This window comes from Cupressus sempervirens, chromosome 9 (assembly GCF_028749045.1).
Source record: "Cupressus sempervirens isolate cs-2001-9-10 chromosome 9, ASM2874904v1, whole genome shotgun sequence".
In the NCBI taxonomy this organism is placed as follows: Eukaryota; Viridiplantae; Streptophyta; class Pinopsida; order Cupressales; family Cupressaceae; genus Cupressus; species Cupressus sempervirens.
Genome location: NC_143126.1, coordinates 729,233,118 through 729,260,729, shown reverse-complemented (window position 1 = coordinate 729,260,729; position 27,612 = coordinate 729,233,118).

Sequence of the window (27,612 nt, the reverse complement as noted above, 5' to 3'; positions counted from 1 at the left end):
GCCTTTTTCATTAATTTATCATATTTCTTATCATAGTTGGCATTCATTTTAAGCTCCATTATCATAAACTTCATGTTCATTTTTATCATAGTTTGTGTTCATTTAATCATAAGTCATTATAATAGTTTCTATTCATTTTATCATCCTTTATTATAGTTTAAAATTTTCTTTTAGCCTAATCATCATCATAAGGTTGTATCCATTTTTATTCCATTTTCTTATCATCACTTATTAATATTTTCATCCCTTGGTTCATGTTTTTATTATTATTTTATATTATAAACATTCATTTTCAAATCAAAATACATTACATTCATCTCTTTGGTTCATATTTTCCATTATTTTCTTAGTTACGTACAAAATTTTCAAATGCCTCATCATTAATCACATCACATATTACACCACAAACAAATTAGTACTATCCTATCAAATTGCATCATAAACATCACATCCTATATCACAAACAAATTAGTACTATCTTATAAAATCACATCATAAACATCACATTGTGCATCACACACAAATTAGTACTATCCTATCAAATCACATCATAAACATCACATCATGCATCACAAACAAATTAGTACTATCCTATCAAATCACATCATAAACATCACATCCTGCATCATAAACAAATCACTATTATCCAATCAAATCACATCATAAACAACATACCCTACATTACAAACTATCGGTAACATCATATATATCCTCAACATCACAACCTACATAAAACCACATCAGTCTCTCATCTCTATCTAAAACATGTATAAACAATCACTTGGTAAACCAAATCATGACATCATATAGTCCATACATCCATATCCCACCCCAAAGAATGATATGATATGATATGATATATATATATATATATATATATATATATCAGCCACAAAGAATAAAGAATAAATCAACCCCCTTGCAAAAATACCAAAGTCCATCATGGTCCAGATATCTAGTATCCATATTATACAATAAATCACAAATAATACATCAGGTCTATACCTGCAAAAATACATCCAACGGTAGATCCAACAATAAATATATCAAAATCAGCATATCACTAATCTGCCTCATCTGTCACCTCATCATCATGGGACTCATAGGTGTCCGTCTCTGCTCCTGGCACTGCTAGTGTTAGAGGTGGTGGCCTTATTCATCCTCCTCTTGTACCCAAACTCTCTACCTCATCCCTCATCCCACACATCCTCCAGTCTTGTCTCTAGCTCTGTCTTGTCCTGTGGCTCTACCCTATGTGTTGAGACCCACCTATCCTCTACAGGCCCCCAATGCTCCAGCCACTCTCTCCCTGTCCTCCTACATGTTGGTGTGGGTCCCAGCTATCCCTAACCATTTTGACTATTTGTAATGCTCAACCTAATCTAGGGGAATTGCTACATGATACCTCCCTTGGTAAAACCCTACCCTCTCCCTCAATTCCTCCACCTCTCCTCGCAACCTCCTCATCTCATCAATTCCTCCACCTACTACCATCTGCGTCCTCAAGATCACCACCTCCACCACTAACCTATCCCTCTCCTCCTGGATGATATCCATCTGTGCCTATAATGCCTGTCTCTCCACAATCACCACCTCTAACCTCCCCTCTAACTACCCACTCTCCACCCATAGTGCCCCCACCTCTATCCCTTCCCTCTCTGCCTATCCCCTCGTTGCATCTTTCTGTTGTATCAACTAATCATGTTCTCTCTAAAGTTGATCCCTCTCCTATTATGTATCTCATAGCAGCTGACTAACCACCTCATGTGTTTGCTGGAGTGATATGTATCAACTCACCAATACATCTTCTCCTCCCCCTAAGGACAAACCCCCTCTGCCACTCCCATCTCCTCTTGGCCCTTGTGGCCTCTGCTCCTCCTTTGCCCCCTGTCCCCTCTCAGCCACTAGCCTCTCCTCTCTCCTCCACCTCTACCTAATTGGCCCCTCCTCCTGTGCCACTACCTCGGCCCACTATCACAACCCTCTCACTATATATCTACCATGTCTAGTTGCCTGGGCTATCTTCCCTACCACTACTGCCACCTAGTCACCTATGCTCAGCCTACTAGCCTTGGTTGCTAAAATTAGTCTTGATACTCATGTATGAAGCCCACATCTACTGCTTCACCAAACCATTCCTACTATTGTGGTGCTAACTCCCACCAAGCCTAAAGTAAACCATATCTCTATAGCCTCAGCCCATAAATCGATACTAGCTTGCATGTAACCTACTAATACCAGTTTGGCTCCCCTAGAGCCACCTAAACCCATCCAAACTATCACAAGGCCCTATCCAGTTGGTACTGCTCTGCTATGTACTCCCACTACCCAAAAATGAAATATAGCAATATAATGTATGGAAGATACTATCCCTCCTCCACCCATGGCCCCAGCCCCATATATGGTTTCCATACCACCACCCTAATCTCATCTATTTAGACTTTCTAGTAGTCCACATCCTCTATATGATGGTGTGTTAAAGGCTCTCCCCATATATAAGCCACTGGCTCCTCTACCTACCTATCTCTCCATCCAATCAGCCTAAATGTCATGATATGCTCCAATGCCCACACCTATAATAATGTAGGGAATCATATTCTCCTCCCCTGTCATCCTGCTCCCTGCTATAAAATTTGATGCAAATCTTAGTACAACTCTACTAGCATTAAAGATCCCCAAGCTACCAGGACTCCCACATCCACTATCTACATGATCATCGATATCAATGCCAAGGTAACTCCTATCCCACCTATATCTAGGGCAATATACCTTGATACTAGCCTGCATACATAAAAATAAATCTACCTCTTCACAACTACCTGATCTAAGTGCTCATCTAATGTGAACTACCCCTAGCAGATCTGGTATGCTAATCCTTGCCCTACTAACCTCTGTACTGTTGCCTCCCTAGTCATCTCCCTTGTTTCCATCACTAGCATCCCTCGCATAGGTAATCTAAAAATCTTGTACACATCCTCCAATATCATGGTCATCTCCCTTGTAGGCAAGTGGAATGTGCCTATCTTGTTGTGCCACCACTCACACAAAGTGATCACCATCACCATATAAGTATGTGTATGGGGTAATCTCACTAGGTACCCTAGGCTAATGGCATCAATCCTCACCCAGTCTGTTGATGTAATCTGCTCTTTGATGTGTAGCACAATTGCCCATCACTCATGTGACACCAATGCATCTAGGGACCACTACCAACAAACTAGTCACACATTAGTTTTCCTCTTCACATTTACATTGCCTCACTTCTAATCAACCCCCCATCCCTCTAGCCAATCCCTCCTTTTCCTATGCCTCTTTCCATTTTCCCCTATTCTTGCTAGATTGTTTTCATGAACCTATCAAACTCATGATCCCACTAAAACTAGTTTCCACAAGATTGTTGATTAACCCCTTGAATTGCTCACAACTCTAATTTCATTCTTGCCAGCTCATTCCCATGAACCTATCAAACTCGCAATCATGTTGAAACAAGTTCCCACAAGATCACTATTCAACCCTTTGACTTCCCTTTTACATAAACCCGCATCCTCGTATGCACTTTCCCATGTGACTCAACCCTAGCAATCTCACTAATACATCTTACTACAGGATCACATCTGACCCACCCCTCCTAATCAACCCCTATCGTGTTCCTACATTTCCCTTTTTTAATAGCGAGATCGCATCCCCACCATGAGAAGGGCAATTTTCATTGCAAAATCACATTCTCACTTCCCTATCCTCATTCCCGCAAAAAATTCCTATCCAAATTCATGATCTCATGGAATAGTTTTAAAGCCTTTTTTCCCTCTCTACGTAACCATTTTTTGCAAGATCGTGATTGATCCCACTATCGATCCTACTAGACCCATGTCCGTAGGATTACTTTTACTATGTTGTAGGAACACTACAAAAGCCATAAAATAAAAAATTAAAGTTTTTTTTTTTACCTTATTGATTGATCTAGTGTTTTTTGCACTCATACTTGTTGTACCACATCCATTTGATGCTCTAGCTTTCTAAGCATAGCCATCGTCTCATATAAATCAAAGCTCCTAGTAGCAATATATTGTCGTTCATATGAAAGAAAATAATCCTTTCCATCCCCCCTCCAGCCCCTTATAGGCCCCGCCAAGGTGCCCTATCTTCCCCTATGACTCCTCCAATGACTTCCTTTTTCTCCAATCTTATTTCATTTTGTTGTTTCCCTATCCTTTCCCCCCTCTTTTTAGCCCTTATGTGTCCTGCTTGCCTAAACTCCCTATGGATTTTCAAGAAGTTGTTGAGCCTTGTATTCATTCCTTGCCACCTTCTTGAGGGGGCATTACACAATCCATTCACTCTTCTTCTTTTAAAAACCAAGCCAACCATGTTTCTTTAAAAAGTCTTCTTTGCATCATTTATTTTCAAACTTCTTTGAAATAGTGTTGTCCCAACACTATGTCAAAGAGGGGAAAAATGTAGACACCTAAATCTAATTATTGTTAGTTTGTGGTGACTGAACAAGAAAGTAATATACATACTTCATAAATTCTTTGGGGCTTGGGGTATCACCTTGAACAAAAAAAAAAAATTGGTACTATTTGTAGATTCGCCATTCATAGATTTGCCACAATTTATGGTCGACATGTAGTAACCCTAAAGCAATTTAATACTTGTATAAAAGGGCTTAGAGTTAGGGTTGTTTCATAGTGGTGGTTTGAAATTGGTTCTTGTGGTAGTATTGAGCTGTAACGGATTACGAATTGTAATTAGGTTGTAATCACTAGATTGTAACAATATCAGACTTGCCATTTGGTGGACATAGCCCAAGGATTGGGTGAACCATGTTAAATCTTGGTGTCTTGTGTTCTTTTCTGTGTGATCTATTATTTTTTTTTATTGGTTATATTTGCATGTAATTGTTATTTCTGTCTATGGTTTAATCCTAAAAAGTGGTATCAGAGTGAGGTTGTTTTTTCAATTATCTTCTATAGGAGAGTCTCATGGTCAAATGGGAGTGATGGTAGATGAGAGTAAGCTAAGGTTTGATAGGTTTAACAGGCAGAACTTCCAGCTATGGAAGATGCAAATGGAAGACTATCTTTATCAAAAGGATTTATGGAAGCCATTGGAAGGAAAAGCCAAGAATTAGGGATCTATGTCAAATGATGAATGGGATCTTTTGAACAAAAAGGAACTTGGAAGCATTTGATTATGCCTACTACCATCGGTGGCATTTAATATTACAAAAGCGAAGACGACAGAAGAATTGATGCAAACCCTAGAAAAACTATATGAAAAGCCCTTCGCTTCAAAAAAGATATTTCTAATGAAGAATTTATTTAATATGAAAATAGTAGAAGGTGGATCTATTGCAGATCATTTAAATGAGTTTAATACTATTATTAGTTAGTTATCTTCTATGGGTGTTAATTTTGATGAAGAAATTAGGGCTCTCTTAATTTTGTGTTCTTTGCTTGAAAGCTAGAATGGCTTGGTAATGGTTGTGAGTAATTCTATTCTTAGATCTAGTACCCTAAAATATGATGATGAGATCGATGTTATTTTGAGTGAGGAAACCCGTAGGAAAACCTCAGGTGGATCTACATCAAGAAGTTCTTTGAATGCACAAAGCAGGGGCAGAATGACTAAGAGAGGAAGTAACTCTAGAAATTGTGGGAAATCAAGAGGAAAGTCAAAGGGAAGGAGGTCTAGATCGAGAGGATCAAATAACTACTGGTACTATGGAAAACCAAGGCATAAAAAGAAAGATTGTTGGAATCAAAAGAAAAATGAATGAGATAAATCAGATGGAGACAAGGAGGCAAATGTGGTAAGTAACAAATCTGAAGAGGATGCTTTGCTTCTGTCTTTAGAAAGTGTTGATGATTCATGGGTTTTAGATTATGGTGCTTCATTTCATGCTACACCTCATAGAGGTTATTTCATTGATTATGTCCAAGGGGATTTTGGACTTGTTTATTTGGGGGATGACAAACCATGTTAGATTGTTGGAAAGGGAAAAATTAAGATTAAGTTGTAGAATGGGAATTATTGGCTACTATATGAGGTAAGACATGTTCCAAGGCTAAGTAGGAATTTAATCTTAGTAGGCCAACTCAGTGATGAGGGTTGTGGAGTTACTTTTAATGATAAAAATTGAAAGATTTCAAAAATTTCCCTTGTAGTGGCAAAAGGTGTGAAAGTAGGCACCTTATATCTTTGTATAGGTCATATTTTTCTTTCTACTTTAATTGTTTCAGAGAAAAATGAATGTTTAGGAACAATTGTTGCAGTTGAGCAAGGAGAACAAATAGTTGTTGTAGATTCTAATATAGCACTGTGGCACAATAGACTTGGGCACATGAGTGAGAAAGGTATGAAAGTACTTCATTCAAATAAAGTTTTACTAGGTTTGAAATGTGTTAATATGGATTTTTGTGAAAGTTGTGTGTATGGAAAACAAAAGAGAGTGAGTTTTGTGAAGACTGGGAAGGAAAACAAAAAGGAGAAATTAGAGCTTGTGCATATCGATGTATGGGGACCAGCTCAGGTATCTTCCCTTGGTTCTCATTATTATGTTACATTTATTAATGATGCAACTAGAAAAGTATGGGTTTATTTTCTTAGACAAAAATTTGATGTATTTCAAACTTTTAAGAAATGGAAATGCTTAGTTCAAAATGAGACTGGTAAGAAATTAAAATGTCTCAGATCTAATATTGGTGGTGAGTATTGCAGTCATAAATTTGAAGATTATTACTCCACTAATGGTATTTGTAGATATAAAACTATTCCAAGGACTCCATAGGAAAATGGGGTGGCTGAACGTATGAATAGGACTATAATGTAGTGCACAAGGAGCATGAGATTGCATGTTGGTTTCCCTTACACATGTGGATGGAGGCTATCAATACTATTGTATATTTGATTAATAGAGGTCCCTCTACTCCTTTGGACTATGGTATTCTAGAGGAAGCATGGACTGGTAAGAAGGTGAGTTATTCTTTTCTCAAAACCTTCAATTATAGGCTTTGGGATTTGAAAATCAAAAAATTGTAAGAACCAGGGATGTCATATTCAATGAGAATGTGTTGTACAAATATCTATTGTAGGAACATGAGAAGAAATAATATGATTATGTAGTGTTGGATGATACTCCAAAAGCTGATGTTCCAGCCATTCCTCATGATGTGCAACAACTACAACAACAAATACCACACACACCAATGAATGTTAGATGGTCAACAAGGTAAAGTAGACCTCCACAAAGATTTTCTCCCTTTGTGTAGTCTATTTTAATTATTAATGCTAGTGAACCTAAAAGTTATGATGAAGCAAGGCAAGTGGATACTAAGATTCAGTGGGAGTCTGCAATGAAAGATGAAATGGACTCTTTGCTAAAGAATAAGACATGAGATTTGTGCAAGTTGCCTACAGGTAAAAAGGCTTTATAGAACAAGTGGGTTTACAGGTTAAAAGAAGAGGAAGGAGGTAAGAAAATATTTAAAGCCAAGTTATTTGTAAAAGGATTTGCACAAAAAAAAGGAATTGATTTTGATGAGATATTTTCTCCTGTTGTTAAGATGACTTCTATCCATACTGTTTTAAGTCTTGTGGCTACTGAAGATTTGCATTTGGAGCAGCTTGATGTTAAAATAGCCTTCCTTCATGGTGATTTGGATGAAGAGATATATATGGCTCAACCAAAGGGATTTGCAGTCAAAGGTAAGGAGAACTTAGTGTGCAAATTGAAGAAAAGTTTATATGACTTGAAGCAAGAACCTCAGCAATGGTATCTAAAATTTGACAATTTTATGCATGAGCATGGTTACAATAGGTGTCATTCAGATCATTGTGTTTATTTTAAGAGGTTGAATGATGATAGCTACATTATTTTATGTTTATATGTTGATGATATGCTTGTAGCTGGGTCTAACATGGATCACATTAAGGGGCTGAAATGCCAATTAGCATATGCATTTGCTATGAAGGATTTGTGGGCAGAAAAAAAATTCTTTGGTATGAAGATTTGTAGAGATGGGAAGAATAGAACATTGATGCTATCTCAGGCTGATTATGCTAAGAAGGTGTTGCAATGTTTCTCTATGGAGAATGCTAAACCTATCAGCACACCTTTACCTAGTCATTTGAAGTTGACTAAGGAGATGTGTCCTAAGACATAAGAAGAAGAGGATAAGATGTCCAAGGTACCCTATGCTTCAGCTGTAGGAAGCTTGATGTATGTTATGGTATGTACTTCGCCAGATATTGCACATGCAGTGGGAGTCATTAGTAGGTATATGATTTATCTAGGAATTGAGCATTGGAATGTTGTCAAATGGATTCTCGGATATTTGAGAGGAACATCCACCAAGTGTTTACATTTTGCAGGCTCTACTACTGATTTACAAGTCTATGTTGACTTAGATTTGGCAAGGGATATTGATACCAGGTGGAGTACTACAGGTTGTGTCTTTACTGTTGGCGGGGTAGTTGTGAGCTGGGTTTCTAGGTTACAGAAAGATAATGCTTTATCCACTACAGAGGCAGAGTATGTAGCTGCTACAAAGGCAACCAAGGAGATGATATGGCTTCAGTTCTTGGAAAAATTGTGACATCCTCAAAAGGATAATTATTTGTTCACAAATAATTTGAGTGCCATTCATCTTGCAAAGAATTTATCTCTGCATTCAAAGACCAAACACATACAGTTGCAGTACCATTTCATTTGGTCAATTTTGGAGGATGGATAGTTAAAGCTAGAGAAGATACATAAAAATGACAATCTAGCAAATATGTTGAAAAAGGTAGTAACAAGGGAGAAGCTAAACTCCGCTTCATCTTTGGTTGGTCTTCTAAACTAAACATGAATAATAGAACAACAGAGTCCAGGGTGGTTTGATCTAGTGGGAGCCTCATGGAGTAGCAACATCACTACAGAATCAGTCTCCAAGTGGGAGATTGTTGTTTAGTGTGGATCCTAATCAGTCCCCAAGTGGGAGATTGTTATTTTTTGGTGACTGATCAAGAAAGTATTGTACATACTTCATAAATTCTTTGGAACTCGAGGTATCACCCCAAAAAAAAAATTTGGTACTATTCGTAGACTCACCACAATTTATGGTCGACATGTAGTAACCCTAAATTAATTTAATACTTGTATAAAAGGGCTTATGGTTAGGGTTGTTTCGTGGTGGTGATTCAAAATTGGTTCTTGCAGTGGTTTTGAGCTATAAGGGATTACAGATTGTAATCAGGTTGTAATCATTGGATTGTAATAATATCGGACTCGCTATTTGGTGGACATAACCCAGGGATTAGGTGAACCACATTAAATCTTGGTGCCTTGTGTTCTTTTCTATGTGATCTATTATTTTTTGTTATTGGTTACATTTGCATGTAATAGTTATTTCTATATGTGGTTTAATCCTAACAATTACATCACTAAGTAATTTTATTTAATTATCTCCTAGGATATTACTGATTAAATATTTATTATTTAAGTAATTAATTGTCATCCCCTAGTTAATTAATTAATTTAATTAACTATAGTCTAATTGATAAAATCAAATTATAACCCAAAATCAATTTATCAATAAAATCCCTGTTCTTCTATTAAATTAAATTAAATCCCAAATCTATTTAATTTAATCACATTTTCCTTATTTATTAAATAAACTATTTAATAAATCATCCAAGCCCCTAAAACATCCTTAAACCCTTTCATTACCCCTAATCCAGCCCACTCACCCATACTAACCTCACTTAGCCACCTAATTAACCTATCCCATCAATGTTGAGCCACTTGCCCCCTAACCCCCTTCCTAAGCTAAGTCTAATCTCCCTCTTAAACATGTGCACAACTCTAAGAAAAGGTTAAGACTTGCTAACCCAAGCCAAAGTTAAAAAGTCTCTCTTATCCCCTTCCATCCCTATCCAAGAGCATTAATGGCTCTTACATCCTTCTCTATGTATCTTACATCCCTCTTACACACTCATCTTCCCTCATTACCCCTCATTACTCCCTTTGACCAACCATTATCCCATCCCCTCACACTCATCCTCCTTGTAACAAGTGTCACTCTTAATTGGCTCTAAACAAGCACAATCCATGCACTTCCCTTTGAAAGCATCTTAGCCCTCCCTCACCATTCTTCCATCCTTACATCTTGACCCTCCATTTCACTATCCATTAACCTATAAATAAAGCCCTTCCCTCTCACAATCCATCATTCACTTTTATGCAACCTTATAATTCTCCACTAACTACTCCATCATAGCCATTTTACACCATCATAATGCTGAAATCCATCCATACCTCCATTGTTGAAACCCTCATCCATGTACACACTTGGTGAAAACCCCCTACCCTTTAGAAGCTTGAGCACAATGTGAGCATACATCCACTATCCATCAGGACATATCTATGTCATCATAGGTTATGTCCAAGGAGCTTACCATTCTTGGTTTGCCTTCCTTTTGGTGATAACCTTGTCCTATCATAAGTGTTTACTTATTTAGTTATTGTGAATGCTTTTGTTAGTATTAGTATTCCTTTTACACTAACTAGATTAGGTGATACAATAGGAAATCTACTATGTAAGTGGGAAAGTGTCATCGCATGAGCCAAATCTAAGGTTACCTAGCCAATCTTTTAATATGTTGGCACCCTAGTGTATGGCCCCCTAGTGTCTCTATGTGGCATTAGTATCCTTTCATACAAACAAGGCATACTAACAAAGCAAGGTCACAAATAAGCATCCTCCATACTCCCATTCTTGCCTGTACTACCACTAGAGGCATGGGAAAAGAAAAATAGTGACTCTTATTAATTCATTTTACTCTCATTTAATGTAGTTTTATTACTTATTAAAACAACCTACAATGGGTTACCCGTCAGCCTCTTTAGGGCCTCAACCTCCATTGCAAGCCACTTCCCAACATGACATAGAAATAACCTACCCTAAGCTCAGTAAAAGTAGTAGGTCTCATATGACCATAATCACTCATCAATTCTTAAATAAGCAATTGGAGAAATATTGAAAACATTACTGATCATAATCACATTTTCCACCAATATGATCCTTCTAGCAAGATTGATCCAAAATCAAGTACACATAAACAAAATCATGACATAACCTTAAAATAATAACTCATAATCACCTCAGTCCTATACAAGCAACTAGGAAGAAAACCAAAGATAATTGATCAAAGACTCAAAGGTTATAGAAAAATCACATTATTCATCTCAGATCCACACAAGAACACTAGAAAGCAATAATAATCAATAGATCAAACTCATCATAAAAACATGCATGTCACATCACCAACGTTGGGTATAAAAGATTGTATACAAAATATCATCATGACATCATAGAACAAACCCCCAAGCCTATCATAAACATCCTAATAACTAGTCAAAGAACTAAGTCAACCCTAAAAACTCCAACACCAATAAATCACACACCACATAAAGTACATACAATACAACTTTCTCAATACCCTAGGTTATGAAAACACAAAGGTTTAATTTCCACTTATAGGTTTTCAAGTTCTCTTTTCGTTTTCAAAACACAAGATTCAATAAACAAATAGCATTACAGTTTTCCATTTCAAAATATTATAGTTGATAGTGTTTTTGATTTCAAACAGGGTTCATGCTTTCATTTTTTTCTCAAAGTATAATAATTACTAAGGTTTCTAAATCATTAAATTTCCCTAGTGTTGATTTGCAAAAGTTTTTGAGTTTACAAGAATCCAGATTCATAAATCTTATTAAAAGTCAATTAGGTATGACATTGAATTGTCAACCAAAACCCAAGTTAAATAATTTCCCCAATTCACAAACAGCAATATACTGTACAAATACATTTTAATCAACAGATTAATTAAAATTTATTAAAACTAAATCAATAATCATTAAATTATTAATAGATAATAATTATTTATTTATCAGTAAAATAACTTATATTAATTTATTAATAAAATAACTATAAATATAATAATAAAATATTATTATTATTAAATAACCTTTAATATTTAATCATTAATATAATTTAATATATTCAAAGCATTTAATAACTACTAACATTTAATATTTTAATTAACATTTAATAAAATTTATTTTTAGAAAAATTAATAATAAATGCACGTGTTTAAAGGCTCATTGGCCTATACAAAAGTTGTCATAGCAGAATACTAGTGCGGCCGCAGTAGGGAACTACTACATCAGTAGTACCTATTGTTATCATAGTAGTACTGCTACCCGACCAGTAGTAAACATTGCTAGTGATAAGAGAAAACTGAGTAGAAGGGGCGTGGGGGGCGTGGTGCCCCCCCCCCCACAAAAAAAAATTTGCATCCTCTTTTTTTAATATTTAATAATGTAATTACTATGTAACTACATTATTATATATATATATAATAATGTAGTTACATAGTAATTACATTATATATATATATACATATTGATAAGTTATCCAATATGACTCTGGTATAGAAACCTAGATCAAACAGCCAAAAACTAAAAAACTAAATTGATTTTCTTTTCAAAACCCACATCCTAATTTCAACAAATGCATTTATGAATCCCCAATTCATCAAACAAGGGTTCCAAAACTAAATTCATTTACCAAAATTATCAAGAAACAAAGAGCGATAATTTCAACATGAGAATTTTCAAATTTTCAAAGCATATACAGATATTTCTCAATCAAAGAACAATAAATTTGCATACAAGGGTTTCAACCCAAATAACATTTTGAAACCATAATACACAATAAATACAGAGAAGACAGAAGTTTGAAGAACAAAAATTACTGTACAAATAAACCACGAGATCCTACCTGGATCTAATGCTAAAATGACAATCACACAGAGTACAAAAATAATCGCCTTTTTCTAAAACCCTTCTTCTCAGAAAATTACTCCTCCAAAAATCGGTTCTTACAAAATGAGCTCTAGATCTATAAGAAAGAGTTCTCCCTTAAATTTAGGGCTTTGATTGTGCAATCACATGAGAAAACTCGTTGATCTTTAACTGATATTATTTTATTATATTTTAATTTCATGCAAAACCTTTTTGCCATTTAATTAAAATATCTTTATTAAATAATTTTCTTTCTCTCTAATTATTTTTTGAGACTTTTTTTATAAAACTATTTATTAACTTAAGTAATAATAATATTTTGCATTTATTTAAAAATGATCTCCTAAATATATTATTATTAAATTAATTAAACATTATTACGCTCCAAAATTAGAACTATAACTTTATCTTTCTATTTAATCAATTTCTCAATTAATTAAATATAATTAAATATTGATTTTACCTTATAATATTTCTATTAAGTTAAATCATTAAATATTCTTTTAATTTGATTTAATTATAATAGAAAATACACCAAAGACCCACAAGACTAAAAATGAAAACCCATAATAAAATACAGAAAACTAGATCACACTCAAGGGTTATAATCATGAATTTATGTCACTTGATGAATTTGGAAGGGTAAACAACTCAGGTACTTGTCCTACTTTCTAGGACAATTGGCTTAAGGATAGGATTCGAGATCAAGAGTTATCTCCCCTCTCTTACCATTGAGATATTGTGATAGGGTGCACTCATCTTGGCAATTCAAAGAAGTTGATACCCAATACCTGTAATCTGCATAAAATCCACACATGTACATACACATATATTCTAAATTAAACAAGCAATGATGGGAAGAGATGCATTGTGTAGATCCCAACTAGCAAGTGACTACAACTCCCTCCCTCAACCATATCAAAAACATCATACATAAAATAAAACATACAGGTACACCATACACATGAAAGTATGGGGTAAGTATAAATAATCCATCTAACTATCATCATGAAATAACTAGGAATCACTATGTATAATCATCATTGAAGAGTAATCATGCATACCTAAAATAACTAGTACCAAAGTAACTCATCATATAATCAATTACATATGAAATAATATCCAACAATCTAGAAAACAATGTCACTAATCATCAAGCATAAACATAAAGCTAGCCTAAAAGAGCTTGGCAATAATATGAAAAGTCAACTATGAGTAGGCATTACAGAGGTGTTGCTTCATATGGTGGTCGAAGGAGAGAACCTACTATTGGAATATTAAGAAAGAAGGATTAAGGAGGGATGAAGGGTATAAATGCCAAGAAAAATGGAGGACTGAACCAAAGATCTATACCTACAAGTGAGTTGTTCTAGTTATCATATCAAGTCTTGTTGCTACTTTCTAACAATTGTATCAGTTTGGATAAATCTTTTAGATTAAGGTTGACCTAATAGTCATTTGTAAATCCTTTTAACTGGGTGACATTCTAATGGAATGTTTTAAAGCCCTCTAACAAGGCTCACTCCTACCAAGGTGATTGAAATCCTTTAACTAGGTCACATTTAACAATGTGCATTGTAACCTTTAACAAAGTTGGCTCCTCATAAAGCTCACTTTAGAAGAGTGAAAATTGGTAGCATATTACTGGTAGTTTTTCCCAAATTGAGTTTTTGTATTAAATCCTTGTGTCAAATTGTGTGAATGATTTTTCTATGTTTCATGTTTACATTTCTACAAAATCATTTTGACATAGGATAGTGACCTACTAAGTTATGGAGTTATTGGATGATCTAATCAATGCATGCACTTATATGTTTGGTGAGAATTGAAAAGTTTTATTTGTGCATTTAGACCTTGCGTAACTAATTCACCCCCAACCCCCCCTCCCCCTACTTATTCTAAATATTCCAAAAATTGGTATTAGAGCTATTGGTGCTTGTGAGGAAATAGTTTGAAGGTGCTAGAAGCTAAAGATCAAGATGTACAGAAAGGAGGTACCCAAGCTTAACAAGAAAAACTTTTCAGTATGGAAAAGTTTGATGAAGGTACATCTAGGAGAACTTGGAGATTTTGCAATGTCAACTATAACTACTAAATTTGTTGAAGTGATTGGAGCTATGACGACACAACAACTGAAAGATAAGAAAGAACACAATTAGGCAATGTTGGAGATTGCATTTGTCCTAAGCTATACAAAGTTTGATGACATAAAAGAGCTTCAAACCAAATGTAAGATGCCCTAAAGAAGATCTATGGAGGAGATAAGAATGTAATAAGAGCCATATCTAAAAGTCTAAGAGGAAATTTTGATGAAATGAGAATGCAAGAAGGTGAGAATATAGTTTAGTATTGTGATCAACAAAGTTTTGAGAACCCTAGTTCCTATCTATGCTATTAGGGTTTCTGCTATACAAGAACTAAGATGTACTCCTAGTGATAATTTGAACCTTGAAGGATTGGTAGGTAGACTCATTACTTTTGAGCTTTAAAATTTTGATAATTTGAAGACTAAGAATGTTGAATCTTCTTTCAAAGCTAAAATAACACTAAATGAACCTAAAGATAAGAAAAAGAAAAAGGTCAAACATGTTTTTAGCGATAGTGATACAAATGAAGATGATGTAGAAGAACTTGAAGCATTGCTAGCTAGGAGATTTTATAGAGGCAAAGGAAATTACAAAGGTAAGTTTCCTATCATATGTTTTAATTGTAATGAGGTTGGTCATATTATAGCAAGGTGTCCTAAGAAGTCAAAGAAAAGAAGTGGAGAAAAATATAGAGATAAAAGAGATGAGAACATCAAAGACTACAAAGACAAAGGAAGAAAGGCTTGCTACATTGCTAAAGATTAATCCAATGAAGAATTAGATAATCATGATGATGAAGTTGTATATGTTGTTATGAAAGATGATTCTGATGAAGATGAGGTAATTGTATTAGTATCTTATGCAAAAAAAAGTGATAGATGGATCATTGATAGTGGTTTTTCTAATTACATGATTGGAGACAAAATTAAGCTTAAATCTTGTGTGTATTATAATGGAAATAGTGTTAGATTTAGTAATGATGCACCCTATCTGATAAAAGGTAAAGGATCGATAAGTTTGATAGATAAGATGATGTGTCACAATGCTTACTATATGGAAGGACTTAATTATAATTTGTTTAGTGTGTCACAATTGAATAGTTTAGGATGCAAAGTTGAATTTGGGAACAAGAAGGCTAAGCTTTATGATGGTAATGGTGAACTCATTACTAGTGGTGATCAGACTAGAGGTAATCCATTTTATCTTGACATGAGTGAAGCTACTTGTTTTTTGTTCAATTTGATGATGTGTGGCTATTGCACAAAATATTATGTCATGTAAACTTTGACAACTTGGTTAGTATTAGTAAGATGAAGAGAGTTGGAGATTTACCAAAACTAAAGAAACTAGATAATGTGATTTGCAAACAATGTCAATTAGGAAAGATGACAAAGTCTAGTTTTAAGAGTAAGACTCATACTTCAAAAAAAAAATTGGAATTAGCTAATACTAATCTATGTGGACCAATTTATGTGCAATGCTACAAAGGTGACAAATACTTCATGTTATTTGTTGATGATTATTCTAGGATGATGACTATTATGTTTTTGACAGAGAAATCTAATGATTTTCAAATGTTTAAGTGGTACTTGGCAAGATTTGAAAAAGAAACTGGTAAAAGTTTAAAGTTTTTGAGATCTAACAGAAGTGGAGAGTTTACATCAAATGAATTTGAAATTTTTTGCAATGATAGAGGAATCAAGAGAAAAACTTCTACACTGAGGACCCCTCCACAAAATGGGATAGTTGAAAGGAGGAACAGATCTATGATGGATTGTGCTAGGAAACTGATGATGGAGAAGAATTTTTCTTTGAAATACTTGAGAGAAGTTGTCATTATAGTTCTCTATACCTTGAACTGAGTACAAGTGAAGAAAGGTACCAATATCACAACTTTTGAATTATGTTATGGATACACACCCAATGTCAAATATTTTAAGGTTTTTGGAATAAAGTGTTACATTCTAAAGGGAAAAAAAGAAAGGTAAATTTGATGTTAAAAGTGAAGAAGCATATTTCTAGGATATTCCACAAGAAGTAAATCTTATAAGTGTTTAAATACTAACACTAACAAAATTGTGGAAAGTGAAAATGTAAAAGTTGATGAGTATACTGATATACAAGAAGATGAACCAAAGAAGGAACCTTGAGATTACAAAAAATTTGTATACTACTATGACAATGTGATTGCTAATGATTTCAAAATTCAAGTTGCTAATCAGGAAGAATCAGTGATTGTTGAGTCACATCCTTTGGATGTCGAGTTACATTCAGAAGCTGAGTTGTAGTCTAATGCTGAGATCATATCACTAGAGAGGGATGTCGAGTTACCTAATAGAGATGTACACAGTCAACCTAGGATTGAAATCCATAAATGTCCTACTATTGAAGAAAGAATAATAGAGCCAAGATTATCCAAATATGTCAAAAGACATGTTCCTGAAGAATAAATCATTGGAGGAAGAGAAGACGAACCAATGAAAAGAAATAGACTAAAAAATGATACATGTTTGTTGAGCATGCATGAACCTATATCTATGAAGAATGCATTAGAAAATCAAGACTAGATTAAATCCATGAATTAAGAGATTGATTAGATTGAGAAGAAAAAAACTTGGACACTTGTACCTAGACTAGAGGATAAGAATGTTATTGGAACCAAGTGGGTGTAAAAAAATAAATTGGATGAAAATGGTAAAGTGACAAGGAATAAAGCAAGGCTATTTTGTAAAGGTTATACTCAAGAAGAGGAAATTGACTATGGAGAGATATTTTCTCCTGTTGCAAGATTGGAAGAAGTGAGAGATTGTATACAAAGGATTCAAAGTTTATCAAATGGATGTTAATTTAGTATTTATGAATGGTATACTAGAAGAGGAGGTTTACATTGAACAACTTTAAGGATTTGTTGATCCTAACAATAAGAACATTGTATGTAGATTGCACAAAGCTTTATATGGTTTAAAACAAGCTCCCAGAGCATGGTATGAAAAACTACATAACTATCTTGTGAAGATTGGTTTTGAGAAGATTGATGACAACAACAACCTATACTTGAAGACTGAAGGAAGTAAAGGAATTTTACTAGCTGAAATATGTGTTGATGATATCATATTTGAAGGATAAAATACATTGTGTAAGACATTTTCAAATGAAATGATGAAAGAGCTTGAGATGTCTATGTTTGGAGAGATTAAATTCTTTGTTAGTTTGCAAGTGTATTAGATGAAATATGGTATTTACATCACTCAATCTAAGTATGTAAAGGAAATCTTGAAGACTTTCTATCTAGTAGATTCAAAATTAGTTAGCACTCCTATGGTGACAAGTCACAAATTATCCAACATTATTGAATCTACTGAGGTAAATCAAATATTGTACAGGTCTATGATTGGGAAATTGCAATATATAGCTCATAGTAGACCTGATATTACTCTAGTTGTTGGGATTGTTGCAAGATTTTATGCAAATACTAAGGAGAACCACTTAATGGTTGTCAAAAGGATTATGAGATGTCTTAAAGAGACAAAATATTATGGTCTATACTACAAGAAGAATGACAAGTTTGAATTGAGAGCCTATACAGATGTTGATTGGGCTAGAAACATTGATGATAGGAAAAGTACAAGTGGTGGAGAATTTTTCTTAGTAAAAAGACTAGTTACATGGACTAGTAAGAAGCAAAATTGTATTTCACAATCTACTATTGAAGCTAAATATGTGGTTGTTGCAATGAATTGTATAAACATGATATGGATTAAATAGTTACTCAAAGGTATGAAGGAAGAAATTATTGAACCTATGGGAATCTAATGTGACAATACAAGTGCTATAAACATATCTAAAATCATGTTATGAATATAAAGATAAAGCACATTGTAATCACATATCATTATTTGAGAGAATTGGTTCAAGACAAAGAAGTGAGAATGGAATATGTGAATATAAAGGAACAAATAGTTGATATATTCACAAAGGCTTTACTTAAGGATACACATGAATACCTTAGAGGTAAGTTAGGGGTGATACTTCTATCTCAAGCTACTTGTGAAGAAAGAGTAGTGCCCCATATCAACTAAGTTGAATTTTATATTTTACAACTTGATGTAGTGGATCCTACTATTGACATTCCAATCATGTTTGTTATTAGTGGCATACACTTATTCAAATTGTGAGTTTATACTAAGCATATTATACAATTAATAGTGTTAACCAAGCATTTTAGTTGCTACCGAGTCCTACAGTTGTTACCAAGTCCTATGGATAGATTTCAATTTGAACCAAGTAGTTACTATAGAGTTGATGAATAGTAGTGTAAATCAAGTGTTTCAGTGTATGTTGAGTTTACCAATGCAAACTAAGTTGTGTAGTCCTTATTGAGTTCACAATTGATGTGATGTGGGTCTAGTGTTGACTGAGCTACTCAGTGTTAACCAAGAGACTCATTTTATACCAAGCTCAAGCTACTAGTGTTTACCGAGCTATGTAGTGTGAATCAAGTGATTCAGTTTCTATGTCAAATTTCATAGTATTCACTGAGTCAAAAGTGTAGACTAAGTTTAAGACTAATTGAAAGTGATCAGTATGGACTTAGCTTCTATGTCTACTAAGTGCATGATGATGTGGAGCATTGACAGTGGATGCCAAGTATTAGAACCTCACCGAGTCAATCTTCAAAGCCTAAGTTTTTACACATTGACCAACTTTGCAATATTTTTGTAAACTTTTATTATGGCCAACTTTTTAATTATGTAGTTGGATTGATATATATGTAATGTATTGTATCACATCCAAATATATTAAATCATGTAATGAAGTAATGTAATCATAAAAGAAGAGCAGAAGAGAAAATTACAAAGGCTACAATAGTATAAGGAGCAGCAAAGATTCATCTATCACAGCAACGTGATTTGTACACTCAAAGGAATCTCATTCAACAAACCAAATTAAAAATCATAGATCACCTACTATTTCATCCTAACAGGTGGATCGGTCAAATCCTTTAACAAGGTAAACCTAACAATTTTTTATTTATATCTCTTTACCGAGTGCATACTTCATTGTACGTTTGTAAATCCTTTTGCAAGGTGGACCTAACAGTCCTTATTGCTCCTAACAGGGTAGATCATCGAAAGTGATCATTATAACCCTTAACAGGCCAAATTTATACTACAGTACTAAAGCTTGTGGGTATCATCCCCACCCTAGTTTTACTTTCTATTTGGAAGGTTCCTAGGTCACCAAATCTTGTGTTAAAGTGTCGTGTATGCTTTCATGTTTTTTAGTTTCTCATGCATCCAGCTAGATCAAAAGTCATATAAAGGATTAATTGCTAATTTAGGATAAAAATTTGAGAAGTTACTGATTCACCCCTCCCCTCTCAATAACTTAGCTTGTCATAATATTTCCAACAGTTGGTATTAGAGCATTGTAGTTCTCAGTGAAAAATTTAACAAGCTTGAGCAAAGATCAAAGGCAATGGTGGTATTCACACTTAACAAGGCTATTGACAATGAGAAGCTAGATTTGGAATTAGCCATTGGAAAACTCAAGAAAGAAAAAGAGCAACTCTCTCAATCCCTTAAAAGAAGAAAAAATCTTATAATCTAGATGAATGATTCACCCTACATTGAAGAAAGAATTGAATACATCTATCTAAGCAATTCAGATGAAGCTAATGAAGCAATCAAAGAACTACTAGAAAGGAATAATACTCTTCAAGAAGAAGTAAGAGAACTAAGAAGAGAGCAAGAAATTTAGTCTGTAAGATTGTGTGAAGTCATGGAAGAGATAAACAAGATAAGAGAAGAGATAGAAGGGAAGAACAATAAAATTTAGCACATATCCCTTCAGCAAATAGACTTCATTGATCAACTCACCAATACAAATGAAGAAATCATGAACCTAAGATCAAAGAATGAAAAATTGCATAATAATCTAAACATTGAAAGGCAAACCAATGAAATAATGTTGAAATCTCAAGTAGACATGAATCAATTGAGTGAACAAAGTCATTTCAGACAAAAAGGAAAAGCAAGAATTGGATATTCAGAAGAAGAAAAATCATCCAAGCAAGGAGCTCAAAAGAACCAAAAACCTACTTGCAGTCACTGTAGTAAGATAGGTCATATATCAAACAAATTTTGGACCAATGAGAAAGTAAAATTAAATGGAAAATGTTACAATTGTAATCAGCATGGTCATAGAGCAAATGAATACAAAGAGAACCCAAGATTTGAAGGAAAATATCACAACTGTAAGAAGAATGGGAACAAGTCATTAGAATGCAAAACTAAGATATTGAATCTAGTAGAACAAATTGTGAAAGCTATATTTGGTTGGGACTATAACACCTAGTGTAGATATCATTACTGTGGAGAATTTGGACACATTGGAATGAATTGTGTAAAACATAACATGAGGAAAGGAGATACTACCAAAAGATGTGTAGTGCCTCTCGTGTTTGTAGTTTGTACCTTGTCTATTTTGATTCGAGAGATACTTGATACTCTTATTTTGTACTTTATGATGGCCTGAGGGTCAGATGTTATACTTTGATTTAGTACCATAGATGCTATATTGCTATGTTGTTCAGTTTATCATATTTGCATGTTGATGCTACTTTGAGATGATAGTAGATCTATGATGATATTTGGTTATATGATGTATTGGACATGTTGTTGATTATATTATGAGATGAATTCTATGCTATGGCTATTTACTTCATTTATGTTCTTTACACTTCTGTGAACGTGAGTGATGTAAATGGATTAAATAGGTATTTTAATACATGTTGCTTTGGCTATGATATTATGCAATTGCACTTGATCGTGTGTTTTAGTGTGTAGGAATTATATCCTTGGCAGTGGCAGATGGAGTTAGTGATTCAGCTATTCATATTTACCAATGTCGTCCCTGTGAGGTCAACGTATCCTTATTTAAATTATTTTAATTAAAACCTTTCGGTGATTGGTAAATCCAAACTCATCTGCATTATGTAACTAGACCAATAAGCGTGTCTATGCATTTAGAAGTTTTCTTTTGTCGCGAAAGTGTTTAGTGATTTTCTGTGATTTTTAGTTTTTGGGTTTTAAATCTTTTCAGATTTAATTTCTGGCAGCTTTGCCTTAGGTGAATTTCCATTTCGGATAATAACATATTTTCCTTTGGGTCAATTTGGAGTTTAGCTACTCTAGCTAGCCATTTTCTAGAATTGACTATTCACTCAAAAAGTGAATAAGTATTGGAAAAAGTAAATTCATTATTCACTTCTCACATTTTAAAAATAGAATTGTAGAGCAAATTGGGAAATCCTCTTCTAAAGGATTTTTGTTTTGTTCGTTGTGGGAGCTGTGAGTGTGGGATCTTTGCGAGATTGGTCTCGTTGGATTCATCTCGAGGAGTTCTTGCTTTGTCGTTAGTTTCAGCAGTTTTGGCGAAGTATTTATTTTATTCTACGGGTTTCAGTTTCGGCCCCTTTTGCTGTCAGGTAGGGCCTTCCTGTTTTATTGTTTTTACTCCGTTTCTGCTTCTGTTTCTTGTAGCATTATGTTAGGAGGCTGAGAACTAGTGTTCGCCTTCATTTCTATTTGCTAGTTCTGCCCAGTTGGTCGGGTATGAATGTTTTCCCTATTTTTGGAGTGGGGGTTTGGGTTTTTGGGCCATTATGCTGGCCATTTTTGCATACGATGTCTGTTTCCTTTTATTTTTTGGATTTTTGGGGGTTTTGAACCCAAAGGCCAAATGGGTTTTAATTTTGGAATTTTTCCAAAATTTGGAGTTTTTACCTCATTTTGTGTGTCGTCCTATTTTCACGAGTTTTCTCGGCACATTATGGTTCGTGGACTTGGATGATCCGTTTGGATACCAGTCAGAACACTTTTGCATCTTTTTTTGCATTGGGATGTGTGTAGTATCTGTCATCCCAATTTTGGTTCGGTTGATTGACTTCTGTTTGCATTCTCATCCTATCCTTGTGTATGATCTCTGTGATGGTAGTGTGCCACACACATGTACATCTGTCGGGTGACCTACGAGGCTCGATCTTCTGTGGTACTTTTGAAAGTTGTGATTATTGGGGTTTGGTTGGGAGTTTGCATGCCTATGGGTACTCATCGCTAGATGAGCATGGGTAGGGTAGGGTAGCATATGGAGGGGGCTTCTATCTCGTAGCCTGGTGACCTTAGTCCCACAGGGTTGGCAGAGGAAGTTTTAAGTAAGTGATAATTAAATAAAACATTGGGTGGTAGTAAAATTTAAGATAATAAAAAAGTATATGTGGGGCCCTCTGTTGAGGAGTTGAAACACATGATCCAAGCTTGGGCTTGTCAATACCAAGCAACTCTCCATGATGTCAACCCCTACGTAGTAGCCCATTGAGATGTCTAACCAGGACCTATAGTTATGCATTGTCTTTGTCTTGGGTTTAGTCATCATACTGCTTGGCATGTGTGTTAGCCATGGTTTTTGTTTTGTGTGTGTATGGTTGGATCATTATCTCCATCAGCATGGTGGGTGTGAACCTACAAGTGCCACGTGATTGGGAGGTGTAGCTACCTTCACCACTGCTAGGGATCAGTGTACAGAGACAATCTTGTATCCTAGTGTGACTATTGCTAGATGTGGTCACTTGGTACTTCGGATCATGGAGTATGATTTCTTGTGATTTATGCTTTCCTTGGGATGTTGTTTATCATGTTTAGATGATGTTAATTTTAACGCATTCCTTGTTTTGATGTTTAGCATGTGGTAGATTATGTTATTTGATTACAGGGTTATCTTATGCTTTCTACTAGCATGTTAGATTTCATTTACTTATATTGTAGCATGTTTAGTAGTGATGTCCCTATCATGACAGCACCGATGATCTGATCAGTGGCTTGGGATGTTACGCATGGTGGATGGCTAGGGTCCACGATGGCCTTATGATGCCATTGATGGTTGGGAGGAACTGCGTACCTAGTTTGGTTATTTGGTTTATTGCTTTGATATTTATACTTAATGTAAGTGGTTATTTCCATGTTCACTATGATGTTACTTTAGTTTATTGCAATGTTTCCTTTTGTTCTTCCCATGCTATTATTTTAGATGGTTAGACTTTGCTTCTAGTTTTTCATCTTTTAGCTTGGATTCAAGTGTCCATGCCTCAAAAAGTGGAACCGGTACTCCTCAGTGTGGAGGAACTTTGTTTTGTTATTTTTCTAGCCTTTTTTTTGTGATTTTTGGGTTCGTACTAATGCAAATCTTCACAGGAGAATGAATCTCTTTCACATGAGGATGAGAATCTTCGCATGAGCCATGGATTTCTTCGTGCGAGAATTCATTTCTTGGCGCAAGGATTCAAGCCTTGGCACAAGGATGAAAAGTCTTCATGCGAGCCGGTGAAAGACTTCGCGTGAGCCGGGAATGTCTTCGTGCGAGAAAAAAAATTGTTGCTCTGTCTTCGCACGAAAAATAGGGGCTAGTTAGGCTTGTCAAAATAAAGTTTGGAAGTTGGTTTTAGATACAATTTTGGTTTTCTTACCTTCCTAGTCCTTAATAGATGTTCTAAGGGTCTTAAAATATATCGTTTAAGTATATTTTAATATATGCAACGATTCATTTGGGATGGGTTTTAGACCTCTATGGGCTAAGATAAAGATTCTAGGAAATTTTAGGGCTTCAGAATTCAGACTTAGTCAATTTTTAGGAGTCTATTTTGATCTTTTAGCTTGGTCGTTATCTTATGTTTTCTTGTTTGTGTTTTGGTTAGTGGTGATGTTTGGAGATCTGTTAGGTGTCAGGATCATCGTTAAGTCTTCTGTTGCGATCTGTATGATCCGTGTTTGTTGTTGTCTTGTGCTCTTGCACTTGTTAAAAAAAAAAAAAAATTATTTTGGCTTGTTTACATCCTTGTTTCCAAGGATCTCCAGGCCGGGCATTACAAGATGTTTCATTTGTATAGAACTTGGTCATCTTGCCAAGAACTGTATGAATATTAGAAGAATAGAAGATGAAAAGAAGGCAAAATCTGATAACATCAAAAATCAAATGAGACAACAATGGGTTCCAAAGTCTACCAAGAATGCAAGTCCAAGCAATTATGATCAAGTCACTCAAGAATTGGGTGACTCCACCATTTCCACTTGATTTCTCAAATGAGAACTGGAACTAGGCTACCAAAGAAGACATCTAAATAAGTTCTAGTTGTCAAGACAAAAGATCCATATCAGCATTCAGATGTGAAAGGGATCACTGAGTAAAAAGTACCAATTACTACCAAGTTACTTTCATTACCAAGTAAGGTCAGGTCATAGATTTTACCAAGAAAGGTTAAGAGTAACTAAATTCTAGATGGTTACCGAATGATGGAAGACTCTGCTAAGTAATCAATGCAAGCAAAGTGGATGACAGTCTGTCAAATTCATCTAATATTTGTACCAAGCATTTATGGTGAAATTTGATAAAAGGAAAGAAATAGAAATCATTTTTTACCATGAATTTTCAAGAGAAAATTGTGCAGTGCAATCTTCAAGAGCATTCAAGCAATTTGAGCAAATTGTTATCAAAGTTTTTGAATTCTCTCAAACCCTACCGAGTGAAGATGGCAACAACTAGCAGCAAAGTAAAATGAGGATCAAACATGTTGGTATGTGGTATAGAATGGAAGGCACTGGTTTTCAAGCTCACTCATGTAGTTGTTTAAACCCTAGATTTGAGTGGAGTGTAGTCACAAATCCCTCCCAAGGTACTATTGATCAACAACATCTGTTCCCATTTTAAATGTGTGATTTAGGATAGTGGCACTCTAGAAATGCATGAATGTTTAAAGGAGTTATGCATTGATGGAATTTTGAAACCTAAGCATCAACATCTTGAGGCTAAAGGTTTAACCCATATTCCTCACATGCCCCATGATTTCTAAGTGAAATGGATTAGGTATATCCTCATTCATGCACACAATGGATAGTTATGGCTAGAGAAACCAATTCTAATAACAAAGAAGATGATCCATAGGATCACTAGTCTCCCAATGTTGACTAAAGCTAAAATGACAAAAACCCTAGGTCGGGTCAAATTGGAGAAGAAAACCCTAAACAAGTGGGATGGTAGGGGAATGAAAATTAGCAGTGTCATTGACATGGAATTGAAGTTTAGTATTCATTTCATTACACACAAGATCTATAGTTCAAGTTGGTTGAATAGTGTGTCATGTGAAGTAGTTGACTTGGCATACAAGGTAGTCAAGAATAACCTATCTCTTGACCTTGCCAAGCTACTGTTGAATCAATTCAACAAGAACATGGAGAGCATCAAGACATCAAAGAATAATCTATGAGAACATCAATAATAGATATTGGATCCCCAAGAAACTAGTAAAGGACTATAAGGATGATTTATTTTTTATGGTGGATAGTGATAAGGTATACATTCAGGTAGTTAGGCCTAGAATTGCATGGGTGAAACCTCTAGGATATGAGGTAAACATTGATGAAACAAAAGATATAATTGAGGCATTTATAAATGAACCAGTTGACCCCAAGGCTACATATTTTGGCACATGTGATTATGCTAAGGCTTGAATAGAACTCAAGATCAAGCTACCTCGGGCAGTTAGCAAAGGAAAGAAAAGGATTGCCAAGTTGAAAACAAGTTCTACTCTCCTATTAATCGAGGGAAAAGATGAATATGAAGAAGCAGCGGATGAAGAATCAGAGAAAGAGGAGCCACTAAAGAAAAAGGGCAAGGTAATCATTACTAAGCCTACCAAGCCATCCACTATAGTATTCACTAGGAGATCCTCTAGAAAGAAAGTAAACAAAGAAGGGGGAGACATAATTTTCAAAAGGTCTCCACCCACATTTGAAGAGAGGATAAAGGAATTGGAATCAGGTTCTGGGATAACAAATTTCAAGACATTAAAATATGAGACTAGAATAGTTGATGAGAAAAAGTATATTAAAGATATTCTAATATCTAAAATGGGAAAATGGAAATACTCACCTGACCAGCTCACTCAGAAAATTCCAAATGCATTAATGAACGAAATGAAGCCAAGATGGAAACATGCAATGCAAACTATAAGGGAAATTCATGAGTAGACCCTAAGGAAACTTATGCCAAACCTAAGTGAAAAGGAAATGAAATAATCTTTAAAGAAAAATGAAGAAAAAATAATTGTAAGATTCAGTACTTGTCTGATTTTGTTAAAAGAAATAGAGCATGTTGTGAATAAATCAACAAATACATGAGAAAATATCTATCTTCTTCACAAATTGAGTGATTTTCTAGTTAGCATAAGTGATAAAGATGATGATGATGATCAAGAAAAGGATGAAGAAAAAGGATAATTAAGAAGTAACATATTTTGATAATGAGGATGATGAAAAGGAACAAAAGCAAGAGGCTACCAAGGAAGGAACTCAAGATGTTGAGGAAACTGACCCAGTCAAGATTGTTGCAGTAGTTATTGCCTCACTTCCTCACTTTCCAAGAAAAATAGTGACAACATCAAGCATGAAGATAATCTCAATAGGATTGATTATGTCTAGCACTACAAGCACAAGAATCCAATCAATTGTTGCACTAGTTTAGCTTAGCACATCATTGATTGAAGTGTCAACTACTTCATCTACCGAGTTGCAGACTCTTCCTTCTTCAACATTTTTGGATACATCAATTTTTCCTTCAACAAGT